This window comes from Capricornis sumatraensis, chromosome X, assembly GCF_032405125.1.
Source record: "Capricornis sumatraensis isolate serow.1 chromosome X, serow.2, whole genome shotgun sequence".
NCBI classification, from domain to species: domain Eukaryota; kingdom Metazoa; phylum Chordata; class Mammalia; order Artiodactyla; family Bovidae; genus Capricornis; species Capricornis sumatraensis.
This window is the reverse complement of record NC_091092.1, coordinates 3,624,127-3,640,628: the sequence shown is the minus strand read 5'-3', so window position 1 is coordinate 3,640,628 and position 16,502 is coordinate 3,624,127. Positions and strand designations below refer to the sequence as shown.

At 41.3% G+C, this 16,502-nt stretch overlaps 1 pseudogene; it reads left to right on the top strand.

Annotated features, from left to right (window-relative positions):
• The first annotated feature begins 4,825 nt into the window (after positions 1 to 4,825).
• LOC138071051 (spermidine synthase-like) lies at positions 4,826 to 14,744 on the top strand (annotated as a pseudogene).
• Positions 14,745 to 16,502: the final 1,758 nt, after the last annotated feature.

Sequence of the window (16,502 nt, the reverse complement as noted above, 5' to 3'; positions counted from 1 at the left end):
ACCTGGGTTCAGGAAAGTCGTTCCTATATGACAATGCAAAAGCCTCCCATTCCACAGGAGTTAATTCTGGACTTAAGGAGTTAAGACGGGGGCAGAGATTTGGGAAGATAATGTAATATTTCTCAAAGATAATAAAGGAGTGAAAATAGTCAATTCAGTCAACAGGCATGAGAATGCATCAGGTGACAAGGTCAGAGGTCACAGGAAAAGTATGAGGAAAGGAGACTGTTAATAATCATAATCTTAGATTCTATACCTTTATTCTGGGTCCCAGGATCTATTCCAAGTGGTAATTAAATGGTGGTGTTTATATCTCAAGCTGAATAATAATGAAAAAAATTATGAGAAATATTTGCCCTATTTGTTTTTATTTGTTTGACATGCAAAAAAACCAACAACAGGCTGTAAATTATCGTGTCATACTTATTGAACTGTGTCATTAGATGTGAGACAAATGGTTGGGATCCAGTTACACCTACTTCCAGTTTCAGCCTATGGAATTATAGTTCTGAGAGAAGAAGTGTACATTTGTATGTGAAGTCTGGTGTTCAGACCAAGAGTCTTTGGATTTTTAGTTCTTGGATCCAACACAAAATTATTTGCTTTCAGCCAAGTTCCTTAAACTTAGTGTCACAGTTTTCTAATTCTTTGACTTGAGAGAGCAAAATTAGCTTTCAGCTTCTAGGCCGAACAGTTTTGGAGAGTCTGTAAAAGTAGTGGCTATTTGAAGTGAGGATGGAAGAGAAGTCAACATTGTGTGTGTGCTAAGTTGCCTCAGTTGTGTCCAACTATTTGTGACCCTGTGGACTGTAGCCCGCCAGGCTCCTCTGTCCATGGGATTCTCCAGGCAAGATTACTGGAGTGGCTTGCCAGGCCCTCCTCCAGGGAATCTTTCTTATCCAGGGATCAAACCCGAGTCTCTTATGTCTCCTGCATTGGCAGGTGGCTTCTTTACCACTAGTGCCACCTGATTGTTGGTATCATTATCTGCTCCCAAACTATCTAGTCCTATTTCCCACTGGGCAGTGTGGCGTGGGAGTCAACACATGTATCCTGAAACTAGAATGGGTTCCAAACCTTGCTCTGTTACAATATAAACTCTATGACCTCGGGCACATTACTTAATCTCTCTGTGCCTCAGTTTCTTCATTTGAAAAATTGGGCTATTATTAATAATATATACACATAGGGATAAATATATGTAAAACACTTAGAATAATGCCTTGCACAGAGTCTGTTATTATTATTATTATTTCTGTTGTCATTGTTATTATTCCTTCACATCTGTTCCTTGCTCTGGGTTTCATGTTTTCTTTAATATCTAGATACCATGCTGACTCTTTTTTTAAAAAATGTGTTTGCTTGTGTTAAACTCTCTACATGCAACATAATATTTTTTCCTGGTTTCCCAAACATTATCCATTTTAAAATGACAATTTCAATTCTGATCTCTTATGCGGGACCTTCACAAAGCTCTCCTTTTGATAATTTCCTTTATAATTACTACTTGGACCCCGCAGTTCAGCTTTCAACTCTCTGCTGTTTGGTGTGTGCTAATGTTGTCTGCCCGGCTGATATGAAAATTTTTGACAAGTGGGGCAATGTCTTGTCTATTATATTGTATGTTTTATAGCCTCTAGTATGTTTCTAACTAAATAGGTGATTGATTCGTATCAGTGAACCTGTGCCTAAATTTGATCCTTTGATTCTCCCACTATTTTTGAGACATAAAAGCATTGGTTAAATCACTTCAAGAATCACTCTCACATATTCTTGCTGATTTTACACTAATTAGGCACAGTTATGTATTTGTGGTAGAATGTCACTTAAAGGTCATTTTTTTCATGCTTGGATTTAGAAATTGGTGTAAAAATGGTGTTTTACATAAAGTTCATGTACATCACTGAACCACATTTCCTAAACTCTCATGAAGATAAGGTGAATTATGATAAGAACAATTTTTAAAATTTTATTTCAGAAATTTTCACATACACACAAAAGTAGAATAATATACTCAATTCCATGTAACTGTCACCCAGTTTACACAATGACTTCTTGTTGTTGTTCAGTCGCTTAGTCGTGTCTGACTCTTTGCAGGCCCATGGACTGCAGCATGCCAAGGTTCCCTGTCCTTCACTATCTCCCTGAGTTTGCTCAAACTCATGTCCATTGACTCGGTGATGCCATCCAACCATCTCGTCCTCTCTCATCCCCTTCTCCTCCTGCCTTCAATCTTTCCCAGCATCAAGGTCTTTTCTAATGAGTTGGCTCTTGGCATCAGGTGACCAAAGTATTGGAGCTTCAGCCTCAACATCAGTCTTTCTGATGAATATTCAGGGTTGATTTCCTTTAGAATTGATCACCCAATTTACAGAATGATTAACATCTTTCCAGTCTTGTTTCATCTATCCCACCCATTTTTTTTTTTTTTTTAGCCTGAAATGTAGAGGAGAAGGAAATGGCAACCCACTCCAGTATTCTTGCCTGGAGGATCCCATGGACAGAGGAGCCTGGCAGGCTACAGTCCATGGGGTCACAAAGAGTTGGACATGACTAAGCAACTTCACTTCACTTCACTTCATATTAAAGCAAATTCATCATATTTCATTCATAAATAGTTCAGTATGCCTTATTAACAGTTGAAGACATATAAAAATATTTTTTAAAGAACCAATAAATAGTTCTCAATACTATGCTAAAATCATCAAATCTTTTCTTTCAATCTTACAACTTTAATAATATAACTTTACTTTCTTCTACCCTAAAAATATAAGTAAACCTATAAAAATAGATGTTCCTGGTGGATGATAGGAATATATGTGAAACATGAAGGATATTTTACTGTCTCACCTGTAATCTTTGAAGTACAGCAGAAACCTTGTTTTGATAGGAAACACTGCATCATGATTTCAAAGTGATAGATTGCTATAATAATCAAATGGAAAGTATTTATTTCATTTGAGTATCCTTCCAGCTCTATGATATTTTTCGATATGTTAAATTAAATGTAGAATGGGCCATTCCAAGCTCATGATACAATATAGCTCATCAGTCTATTTTAATAAGGCCATTTTTCTGGGGAAGTTAGCACCTGATGCCTTTAATGACGAGATGGCACTATTTCACAAGTGATTGTGATAGCATTCCCTCCTAAACTGATCATAAAGTACACCAGAGGAGTAAAGGTAGACCTTTAAACACCTATTTATCTTACGCAGTTTACTAAGCACTGTCCTTACAAATGGTACTCATTGGCTTATAAACGAAAAAGTTATGTTTTATTGTACTTTTTTATTTTGTGGTACTTGGTTTATTTTATATCAATTATATCTCAAATAAGCGATTTTAAAATCTACAGTGAGATACTACTATATCTGTTATCAGAGGGGGCTCCCTTCCAGGTGAGAGTAGGCTCCTGTCTAACACTCAAAAATGAATTTCCAAGGAGACACATGTACTGACAAAGCAAGATTTTATTGGGAAAGGGCACCCGGGTGGAGAGCATCAGGGTAAAGGAACCCAGGAGGTCTCTTGAGTTTTAGGGTAATGGGGTTAGTTTCTGGGTTGTCTCTGGCTAGTATGCTTGTGCCCCTATTTGGTGTGACTCAGGGTCTTTCCTGTTGGCATATGCATCTCTCAGCCAAGTTGGATTCTAGCATGAGGGTTTCTGGGAGACCCACAGGACATGTTGTTAATGGCTGATGTCTCTTTCCTCCTTTTGGCTTTTTCTGCATTCTTCTGGCTGATGGTAGCTTGTCACTTCCGTGTTCCTTATCGGGACTTACTGTTGTGAGCAAACTCAAGCAAGCAGTTATTATCGTGCCTGGTCAATGGTTCCCTAACGCATCTATCATGATGGTTAACATTAAAAAATGAAGCAGACCATATCAAGTACTAGAGAGGATACAGAGCAGTTGGAACCCTTCTATACTACTGGCTGGAGTGCACACTGGTACAGACACTTTGGAAAACTGCTGGACAGTTTCTTATGGCGTTGATCATGCACTTACCAAATGCGACAGTAATTGTATTTACCTAAAGGATGTAATGCCATCCCAGGTGGAGCAGTGATAAAGAATCCGCCTGCAATGCAGGAGACGCAGGTTAGATCTCTGGGTCAGGAAGATCCCCTGGAAGAGGGCACTCTAGTGCTCTTGCCTGGAGAATTCCATGAACAGAGGAGCCTGGTGGGCTATAGTCCATGGGGTTGCAAAGAGTCGGACACAACTGAGTTCACACACACACACACAAAGGATGTGAACTTATATTTACCTCTAAATGTGTACGCACATTTCAACAGCTTCATATAATCATCAAAAACTGGAAACAACTCAACGTCCTTGTCCTTCAACTGGTCACTGGATAAACTGGAATATTACTCAGCTAAAGTAAAGGAAAATTACTAATATAGCAAACAACACACACACATTATGTATGTGTTTCATTATGCAAAATGAAAGCAGCCAGACTGAGAAGATTTTATGTTATATGATGACATGTGTGTTATTTTGGAAAAGGCGATGTTATAGAAATAGCATACAGATCAGTGGTTGGAGGGAGAAACTAACTTCAAAGATCATCGTAATGTAATTCTGGAGAGTGCTGGAACGGTTCTGTATCTTGATTATGGTGATGGTTACATATCTGCATGCATTTTCAAAACTCATAGCAGTATACTCCAAATCATACTCTATGTTTAATTATACTATATGTATATTTTAAGTGTGAATTAAAATGTAATTAAAATATATTTAGGTAAGAATACTGGGATACATTTGTATAGCACAAGGAACTCAATTTGGTGCTCTGTGACAGCCTAGAGGGGTGGTACAGGGAGGTGGAAGGGAGGCTTAAGAGGGAGAGAATGCGTGCGTGTGTGCACACTAAATTGCTTCAGTTGTGTCAGACCGTTTGCAACCCCATAGACTATAGCCTGTCAGACTCCTCTGTCCATGGAATTCTCCAGGCAAGAGCACTAGAGTGCCCTCCTCCATGGGATCTTCCTGACCCAGAGATCAAACCCGAGCCTCCTGAGGCTTCTGCATTGCAGGTGGATTCTTTACCGCTGAGTCACCAGGGAAGCCCTGAGGGAGAGGATATAGATACATGTTATTGTACAGCAGAAACCAATACAACATTGTAAAGCAATTATGTTCCAATTTAAAACAAATACATAAAATACATATATTTAGCTAGGAATATTGTGTGGTCTTGTCAGACAATTGACCTAATGTATCATATGAAAAAGTAATTAAATCACATTTACAGACATATGCTATCAAAGGGAAAGTTGATTAGATCACATTATCTAATGTGTACAATCATCTTCTAGTAGCTATGAACAAAATATAATCGAATGAAATAGAAATGAAGCAGCAATACAGGCTAAGATACAATTGTAGCAAGCAGATATGAAATATTAAAAGCCTAAATATGATCAACATTTTTTTGATAGAAAGATACAGGAAAAAAGCAATAGCTTTTTTGCCTTTTCATACTGTTCATGGGGTTCCCATACTGTTAATGCCATGAGATGGTTGAATGGCACCACTGAATCAATGGACATGAGTTTGAGCAAACTCCAGGAGAGAGTGAAGCCTGGCATACTGCAGTTCATAGGGTCACAAAGATTGGGACATGACTTAGCGACTGAACAACAACAGCAGCTTAAAAAAATACTATATATAGTAGGGAATAAAATAATGAGTATAACTGATAAACTATTTTACTGAGTTCAAAGTTTGCACCATCGCTCACACACTAAATATAGAAGAAAGACATACGTGAAATCTGGGTTTGATCCTTGAGTTGGAAAGCTCCCCTGGAGGAGGGCATGGCAACTCATCCCAATATTACTGCCTGGAGAATCCCCATGGACAGAGGAGCCTGGAGGGCTATAGTGCATGGGGTTGCAGAGTTGGACACAACTGAGCAACTAAGCATAGCACACAGGTAAAAATTGGTGAGTTTTTCTAAACTCTAATTAATGAGTCTGAGATATAATAACATGCTGTTTTTGTATGCAATATACATTGCAGAAATGTGATAGAACTTTCTCCTATGTACCTACAAGCCATACCATATTTTCTTTCCTTACATTACAATTCTGAAGATTATTGTGGATAACTTACATATAGGTAGGATCAGTGGGACAATGGTGATTCAGAAACATCGGCAGCTGCACTCTGCGCATGTATAGGACTTTCACACAAAATGGAAAAAAATTCCTGCCCCTACAAGACCTTTCATCTTGCCAATCAGCCATGCAAGATTGGGCGTGTTTTGTTGTACTTTTAAAGTTATAGTTTAATAGGACTCTGGTTTGAGCAACATATAGTTTGTAAATCTTAAGGCAACAATGTTAAATAAGAAGGCACGTTATGAGAATTGTTAGGAACATGCATGTTTCTTACAACAACCATTGGATAGTTCTGTTGTGTAAATCTAAGCCAGACACTTATGAGAAATAAAACTGAGGAGTTAAAGTTGTTAATAACCCATGCATTATACCTGTAGTTTGGACATCTATATTGTTTATACTCATTTCCTTACAGTTGGGGTGAGCTGTACAGATAGACAGATATACGCATCCCCAGGAGTAGCATAAATCCATGAAGGTAACATCAGTTCTAACTGACTGGAGTGAAATGTACCTGACTGCCTGTCAGTTCTCTTTGTAAGTTAGGGTTCAGTGAACTCCCAGTTTGGAATCTTCTAGGATGAACCGAATTCAAATAAAAACTGCCCTGTAGGCAGTAAAGCTGAACTATAAGTCTGTCTTTCAGTGATTTTTGTTCTGATATTTTTCTTCATATTTGAAGCTACTGCCTCTGTGAATATTTTAACTTTGCAGACATTTTGCCCAATAAACTGTTCAAGTTTGTGTCTTGATTCCATGCCATTAGTTTGTATCAAAGCTTGCATGTATTCCTATGGCTTTTATTTTCTTTTCATTGTATGAATTGGACTAAAGCAATGCCATTCTTCAAAGTGAGAAGGCTTTATTTGGAAAAGTCCTTTGAAATTACTTTATTATAGATTCTAGAATTGCCTGACTAGTCATTTCTAGAATATAATTCCCAAGAAATTTCTTCCAATAAAGTGAATTATAGATTGCTAGCACATATTTTTTTCCTTGAATGGCAAACAGAGGAAAAAATAAAGAGGATTTTAACTTCAATTTTGAAGAAAAATTGTTTGGTTTGGTGGTCTGAAATTCAATCTATGATCATGGGTGCTTTGAGTAAAAAAATTCAGGACTGCTGTTTCTCCCCACCTCATTTTTCAGGCCCTGACAATTTTTTTTTTAATATTATGAGAATATACAGTCTGAGTAATGCTTACCATGAACATTTAAAACACAAATGGCACATCCAAGGTAAAAATAAAGGAAAGCAACTCAATAGCATTCTGTCAGAGAGTTGGATTTTATGGTCTCATGAGAGTAATTAGAAAGGTCAACCATGAAACTATCAAAGCTATGCACAAGACAGGGCTGAGAAAATGTTTTCCAGTAGATCTTTTATTTATTTTTTAATTTATTTTTATTTTTATTTATTTATTTTTTAATTTTTATTTTTACTTTATTTTACTTTACAATACTGTATTGGCTTTGCCATACATTGACATGAATGCACCACGGGTGTACATGCGTTCCCAAACATGAGCCCCCCTCCCACCTCCCTCCCCATAACATCTCTCTCCAGTAGATCTTTTAATCTACAAACTCTAGGTCACATTTCTTATGTGCTTATAGATGTTAGGTATATTTGACAGATGATAGGCTAGAAATGGAGTGTCATTATTAATACGGAAAGCCAAGGCCATGATAGGCAGTCGGCTTATCCTGTGACTAGGTCTACAACCTATGGTTTGGTTTGGTTGCTAAGTCATGTCTGACTCTTGTGACCCCATATACTGTATCCTGCCAGGATCCTCTGTCCATGGGATTCTCCAGGCAAGAATACTGGAATGGGTTGCCATTTCCTTATCCAGGGGATCTTCCCAACCTAGGGATCAAACTTGGGTCTTTTGCTTTACAGGCGTGTATTGCAGGCGAATTCTTTATCAACCCATCCACAAAGTAAGCCGGCTAAAACCTATAACAGACACTGATTCCATTTAGCCTCCATTTTCTAATCAAGAAAGGGCAACAATATTGATTGTTGTCACAGCAAGATAAATGTAATTGGTGTGCAACTGTCATGAGATAGTCAGCAAAATTCCAGCTACTTTCATTGTTGAGATGAAGAAGAAGAAATGGAATTATGGTACCATGATACCAGAAATTATCATGGAATACCTATCTATTGACTTACATTGTAAAAGAATCATTAAATAAAATAGTTTAGAGAAAGTCTTGAAGATGACCATTCAAAAAGAAATTAGTAGCTTTTGGTCAAAACAGCAACAACAATAACAAAAAAACTAGAGTTCACAAAATTTTGGCTTTGAGGAGATAGTAGCACCAGGTAGGAAGCAATATTATGTAGTAAGAGAAGAAATCATTAATGATTCAGAGTTTAATGAGAAAGGTATATTCTAGCAGAAAGGAGGTAAGATGCTTTGGTTTTCTTTTCTTTTTTTTTAAATTTTCTTTTTTTTTTTTTTTGACAGTAGCACTATCCACTACATTCAGTTGGTCTTCACTTGATCAAACCCACTGGTTTGCAGCTACATTCCCAGTTTTAGCACAGGGAGTCCTGCATCCTTGGCAATGTACTCTGTCCAGGTCAAAATGGTCTTCATTTTGGTCTTCATGACATTGTCTTGGTCTTCACAACACTGACTATGAGTTGGTCAAGATACGCAGTGGTGAACGGAAGTTCATAAGGCTTTTCATCTTCATAGTTAAGGCTGTAATGTTATTCTGTTGTTGTTGTTCAGTCGTTAAGTTGTGTCTGACTCTTGAAACCTTATGGATTGCAGCACACTAGGCTTCTCTGTCCTCCACTGTCTCCCAGAGTTCGCTCAAATTCATGTCCATTGAGTTGGTGATGCCATCTAACCATTTCATTCCCTGCCACTCCCTTATCCTTTTGGCTACAATCTTTCTCAGCATCTTGGTCTCTTCACATCAGCTGAACAAAGTATTGCAGCTTCAGCATCAGGATCAGTCCTTCCAATGAATATTCAGGGTTGATTTCCTTTAGGATTGACTTGTTTAATCTCCTTGCTGTCCAAGGGACTCTCAAGAGTCTTCTCCAACACCACAATTTGAAAGCCTCAGTTCTTCAGGTCTCAGCTTTCTTTATGGTCCAACTCTCACATCTGTACATGACTACTGGAAAAACTATAGTTTTGACTATATGGACCTTTGACATCAAAGTGACGTCACTGCAATATGCTGTCTTGATTTATCATAGCTTTCCTTCCAAGGAGCAAGCGTCTTTTAACTTCATGGCTGCAGTCACTGTCTGCAGTGATTCTGGAGCCCATGAAAATAAAATCTGTCAGTACTTCTATTTTTTCCCCTTCTATTTGCCATGAAATGATGGGACTGGATGCCATGATCTTGGTTTTCTGAATGCTGAGTTTTAAGCCAGCTTTTTCATTCTCTTTCACCCTCATCAAGAAGGATTTTAGTCCCTCTTCACTTTCAGCCATTAGAGTGGAATCTTCGGCATATCTGATGTTGTTGATATTTCTTGCAGCAATCTTGATTCCAGCTTAGGATTCATCCAGCCTGGCATTTTGCATGATGTACTTTGCATAGAAGTTAAATAAGCAGGGTTGTTTACAACATACAGCCTTGTTGTATTCCTTTCCCAATTTTGAACCAGTCTATTGTTTCATGTCCATTTCTAATTGTTGCTTCTTGATTTGCAGATAGGTTTCTCAAGAGACAGTTAAGGGTCTGGTATTCCTGCCTCTTTAAGAATTTTCCAGTTTGTTGTGATCCGCATGGTCAAAGGGTTTAGTGTAGTCAATGAAGCAGAAGTGGATGCTTTTCTGGAATTCTCTTGCTTTTTCCAAGATTCAGTGAATGTTTGCAATTTGATCTCTGGTTCTTCTGCCTTTTCTAAATCCAGTTTGTATATCTGCAAGTTCTTGGTTCATGTACTGCTGAAGCCTAGCATGAAGGATCTTGAGCATCACCTTGCTAGTGTGTGAAATGAGCACAATTGTAAAGTAGTTTGATCTTTGGAATTGCCCTTCTTTGGGACTGGAATGTGGAGAAGGCAATTGCACCCCGCTCCAGTATTCTTGCCTGGAAAATCCCATGGATGGAGGAGCCTGGTAGGCTGCAGTCCATGGGGTCGCTAAGAGTCAGACACGACTGAGCGACTTCACTTTCATGCATTGGAGAAGGAAATGGCAACCCACTCCAGTGTTCTTGCCTGGAGAATCCCAGGAATGGTGGAGCCTGATGGGCTGCCATCTATGGGGTCACACAGAGTCGGACACGACTGAAGCGACTTAGCAGCAGCAGCAGCAGCAGCAGCAGGGATTGGAATGAAAACTGACCTTTTCCAGTCCTATGGCCACTGCTGACATTTCCAAATTTGCTGGCATATTGAGTGCAGCACTTTAACACCATCATCTTTTAGGATTTTAAATAGCTCAGCTGGAATTCCATTGCCTCTTCTAGCTTTGTTTGCAGTGATGCTTCTTAAGGCCCATTTGACTTCACATTCTAGGATGTGTGGCTCTAGGTGAGTGATCACACCATCATAGTCATCTGGGTCATTAAGATCTTTTTTGTATAGTTCTTCTGTGTATTTTTGCCACCTCTTCTTAATATCTTCTGCTTCTGTAGGTCCTTACCATTTCTGTCCTTTATCATGCCCATCTTTGCATGAAATGTTCATTTACTATCTCCAGTTTTCTTGAAGAGATTTCTAGTCTTTCTCGTTTTATTGTTTTCCTCTATTCCTTTGCATTGTTCTTTTAAAAAGACCTTCCTGTCTCTCTTTGCTATTCTCTGGAACTTCGCATTCAGTTGGGGATATCTTTCCCTTTCTCCCTTGCCTTTTGCTTTTTTTTTTTTTTTTTAATTCCTCAGCTATTTGTAAAGCCTCCTCAGACAACCACTTTGCCTTCTTGCATTTCTTTTTCTTTGGGAAGGTTTCGGTCACTGCCTCCTGTACAGTGCTATGAAACTCTGTCCATAGTTCTTTGGGCACTTTGTCTACCAGATCTAATACCTTGAATCTATTCATCACTGCAGCTCTATAACCATGAGGATTTGATTTAGATCATACTTGAATGGACTACTGTTTTCCCCTACCTTCTTCAATTTAAACCTGAACTTTGCAATAAGGAGCTCATGATCTGAGCCACAGTCAGCTCCAGGTCTTGCTTTTCTGATTGTATACAGCTTCTCCATCTTTGACTGCAAAGAACATAATCAATCTGATTTCAGTATTAACTGTCTGGTGATGTCCATGTGTACAGCTGTCTCTTGGGTTGTTCAAAAAGGATATTTGCTATGATCAGCCTGTTCTCTTGACAAAATTCTGTTAGCCTTTCCCCTGCTTCATTTTGTACTCCAAGGCCAAACTTGCCTGTTATTCTGCGTCTCTTGACTTTCTATTTCTGCCTTCCAATCCCCTATAATGAAAAGGACATCTTTTTTTTTTTTTTTTGGTGTTAGTTCTAGAAGACACTGTGGGCTTCCCAGGTGGTTCAGTGGTTCAGATGGAAGAGATACTCATTCAATCCCTGAATCGGGAAGATCATCTGGAGGGGGAAATGGCAACCACTCAAGTATTCTTGCCTGGAGAATCAGGGACCCAGGAGCCTGGCAGGCTACAGTCCATGGGGTCACACAGAGTTGGATACAACTGAGTGACTAAGCATGCACACCAGAAGGTGTAGTAAGTCTTCATAAAACCAGTCAATTTCAGCTTCCTCAGTTTCAGTAGTTTTGGCATAGACTTGGATTACTGTGATGTTGAATGGCTTGCCTTGGAAAGAACCGAGATCATTCTGTCATTTTTGAGGCTGAACCCAAGTAATGTATTTTGGTCTCTTTTGTTGACTATGAGGGCTACTGCATTTATTCTAAGGGATTCTTGCCCACGGTAGTAGATGCAATGGTCATCTGAATTAAATTTGCCCATTCCCATACATTTTAGTTCACTGATTCCTAAAATGTTAATATTCACTCTTGCCCTCTCCTGCTTGACCACGTTAAATTTACATGGCAACCTGGAAAATCCCATGGACAGAGGAGCCTGGTAGGCTGCAGTCCATGGGGTCACTAAGAGTCGGGCATGACTGAGTGACTTCCCTTTCACTTTTCACTTTCATGCATTGGAGAAGGAAATGGCAGCCCACTCCAGTGTTCTTGTTTGGAGAATCCCAGGGACAGGGAAGCCTGGTGGGCTGCTGTCTATGGGGTCACACAGAGTTGGACACGACTGAAGTGACTTAGCAGCATGGACATAACATTCCAGGTTCCTACGCAGTATTGTTCTTTACAGCATCAGACTTTACTTTCACCACCAGATACATCCACAACTGAGCAACGTGGCCTATCCACTTCATTCTTTCTGGAGCTATTAGTAATTGCCCTCTGCGCTTCCCCAGTAGCATATTGGACACCTTCTGACCTGGTGTGGGAGTGTGGGGGGAGGGGACTCATCTTTAGGTGTCATCGTTTTCCTTTTCATACTGCTCACCAGATTCTGCAGGCAAGAATACTGGAGTGGGTTGCCATTTCTTCCTCAGGTAGACCATGTTTTGTCAGAACTCTTCAGGACAGGTATATTTTCTGGTAATGAAATACCATTTTCACAATTTTTTATTAAAAGTGTTTGCTGGATAGGTGGACACAGCACCTCTTGCGCTCTCTAGTGGATAGTTCCAGAAGTGTTAGGATGGGATTATGTCATACAGAAGTGAGACAGTGATCTGGAGACGGTGGGGGAGAATGTGAATGATAATAAACGTCTCTGTTCGGTTCAGTTCAGTTGCTCAGTCATGTTCGACTCTGCGACTCCATGGACTGCAGCACACCAGGCTTCCCTGTCCATCACCAACTCCCAGGGCTTGCTCAGACTCATGTCCATCGAGTCGGTGATGGCATCCAACCATCTTATCCTCTGTTGTCCCCCTCTTCTCCTGCCTTCAATCTTTCCCAGCATCAGGGTCTTTCCCAAGGAGTCAGTCCTTCCCATCAGGTGGCCAAAGTATTGGAGTTTCAGCTTCAGCATCAGTCCTTCTAATGAACATTCAGGACTGATTTCCTTTAGGATTGACGTCTAGGCGAAAAAACATCTAGAATAAACATTTAGGAGAAAGAAAAATACCAAACTAGTCTGCAAAGAGATTTTGTATTTCTCCCTTGACCAGCAGTCCTGCTCCATCCCTGGGATGAGGGTGCGGGAGCTGTTAGGATGTGGGCGGTGTTAGGATGCTAGTGCGGAAGGAGCGAGGCGCAGGTGGAGCTGGAATCCTGATATCCCCTTCCCCCACCTCCTCGCCAGTCATAGAGTCCCACCTCCGACTGCCCTGCCGCCCTCCCTGAAGGCTAATTCAGGAGACTTGCAGCCTATAGCCCGGCCAGGTCCTGTGGCTGCAGGTGGAGCAGCTGCTACATCATCAGCGCTCGTGGTACCAGGAGAGCCTTGTGTTCCTCAGTAAGAGCTATGGTGATGTGCTCTGTGATGACGTTGGATGGCGTCATCTGTCATCCAGTACCTGAGAGGAATAAGTTCTCCTACCAGGTGATGAAAGGCAACTTGCCCCTGTGCGGCCATGCCAGTCCAGGCGAGGTGCTGACGCTCAGTGGTGAGGATGGGGGCGTCCAGCGGGAAGTGCTGCAGCATTCCTCCGTGGAGTCAGTGGTCCAGTGGGAGAATAGGGCCATGTCATTCGAGTCTCTTACGCAGTTCCTGCCGGGCATGGCCTTTGAATGTGCTGTACTGTGCTTAGACTCAGTCGTGTCTGGCTCTTTGTGACCCTATGTTATGTAGCCCGGCCAGGCTCCTCTGTCCGTGGGATTCTCCCAGCAAGAATACTGGAGTCGGTAGCCTGTCCCTTCTCCAGGCGATCTTCCCAACCTAGGGATCAAACTGGGGTCTCCTGCATTGCAGATGGATTCTTTACCTGCTGAGCTACCAGGGAAGCCCATGACCCTTCGCTCCTCCAGTTCAAAGCTCACCCTATCCATGGGTGATGGTTTTGAGCTCCATGAAGCATAGCCAGGATGCTTTTGATATCATTAGCACTGACTCCTCAGACCCTCTGGGCCCTGCTGAGAACGTCTTCAAGAAGTCCTGTGACCAGCTCATGAAGAAATCCTATTACCGGCTCATCCCTGAAAGAGGATGGCGTCCTTTGCTGCCGGGGTGAGTGTTAGTGGCTGAACCTGGACCTCATCAAGGAGATGCTGGGAGTTCTGCAAATCACTCTTTCTGGGCATGGGCTATGCTTCGTGCCCCATCCCCACCTACCCCAGCAGCCAAATCGGCTTTATGTGCATTCCTCCGTGTGAGCTGATTAGTTTCAGTCATGTCCGACTCTTTGCGACCCCATGAAATGTACCCTGCCAGGTTCCTCTGTCCATGGAATTCTCCAGGCAAGAATACTGGGTTGCTATGCACTTCTCCAGGGGATCCTAAATTGGCTTCATGCTGTGCAGCAAATATCCAAGCACAAACTTCTTGGAGCCCCGGAGGCAGCTGACACAGAAGCAGGTGGAACAGATGCAACTGAAATACTACAATTCTGATGTGCACCGGGCAGCCTTCATCCTGCCTGGGTTTGCCCGCAAGGCCCTGAATGGTGTGTGCTGAGCCCAGGGGCCACTGCTGCCACAGCTGCCCATGACCTCCGTGAACAGTGAGCCTCCAGGGTACCTGGACCCCGCCAGCCCTAGAGAAGACTCCTGCTGCCTCGCTCCCCAACCCAGTGTTACAGGCTGCAGAATGATGCCTGGCTTGCCCTCTTAGATGGAGTGTCTTTCTCTCTGTGTGGCGTTCAGCTTCCAAGCTTATACCAGATGCCTGCAGCACCACCTCCGCCTTCTGTCACCCCTCACTGATCAAACATGTGTATCTAGAACAGCAATGAGAACAAAGTACTCTGCAAATATTAGGAACTCAACACAAGATATTTGTATACTGGCTATTTTTGAGTATGCAAAAGCCTATTTTGGAGGGGGGATGCTTTGGGCTTCCTGATGTCTCAGAAGGTAAAGAATTTGCCTGCAATGGAGGAGATCTGGGTTCGATCCCTGAGTTGGGAAGACCCCCTGGAGAAAGAAATGGCTACCCACTCCAATATTCTTGCCTGGAGAATTCCATGGTCAGAGGAGCCTGGCCACAAAGAGTCGGACACAGCTTAATGACTCTCTCTGTCTCTTCTCTCTGTCTCTGTCTCTGTCTCTCTCTCACACACACACACACCCTTCCCTTCTAAGCCACTAGTAGCTGAGAACTTCACAGTACAGTTTATGTCTTGGAAGAGGAGAGAGTAATTTGATGAGCTACAAATTAGCTATTCATTAAGAAGCTAAAGCATAAATTAAAGGTAAAGTAGTGGGTCATAGCATAGTATATTTGAACCCAGAAGTTGAAATTGTGGCAGAAATGGTCTTCCTCACACTATTCCCTTCCTTCACTTAAACTGAATATCTTGCCTGTTATCAAAAGAAAGAGCTCAAGAAAGGGAAAGGAGAAACAGAAGAAAACCACAAAAATGAAACAGGCAAGAGTTGTTCTAAATTCTCTTCATTCACTCAAAATTAGTACAGTGAAATTCAAACCCACTGAATAATAATTATGGCCCCATTTGCCTAATTTTCAAGTATCTTAAGCCGGAGTAGGCATGTGTTATCTAGTACTCATGAGCCATGTGATGGAGGTGGAAATAATCCTGTTTGATAAAGATAAAAGATCTTGAAAAGGATTTTCTAGAGAACAGGCCCATTCTAGACTTTAAGCCTGCCTGATGCTCCAGAAAACTAAATGTAAAATGTTGTGGTAACATATTTGGTCATGTACAGTTATATAAACACCCTCAATTAATTTTTGACTCACTTTTTATTTTCTCCCAAATTTGTGTAATAGTGCCAAATGCATTAACATTGTAACATTTATGCCTCGATTCTGTCTGCTTTTCTGATGGCTCAGATGGTAAAGCGTCTGCCCACAATGCAGGAGACCCATGTTCGATTCCTGGGTCGGGAAGATCCTCTGGAGAAGGAAATGGCAATCCACTCCAGCACTCTTGCCTGGAAAATCCCATGGATGGAGGAGCCTGATAGGCTACAGTCCATGGGGTCGCAAAGAGTCGGACACGACTCAGCGACTTCACTTTCTGTCTTCTTGGCGTTTTTTTTTTTTTTTGAAGGGAAGCAGAAGGTAACAGTGGTGGGACTTGGAAATATTTGCTACCTAGGAAGAGTCTCTCTGACTCTAGCTAGTTTTGAAAGCTGATATGCCTCCCACCTGGCTTCCCAGGTGGTGCTAGTGATAAAGAACCCGCCTGCCAGTGCAGGAGATATAAGAGATGCATGTTCAATCCCTGGGTCGGGAAGATCCCCTTGAGAA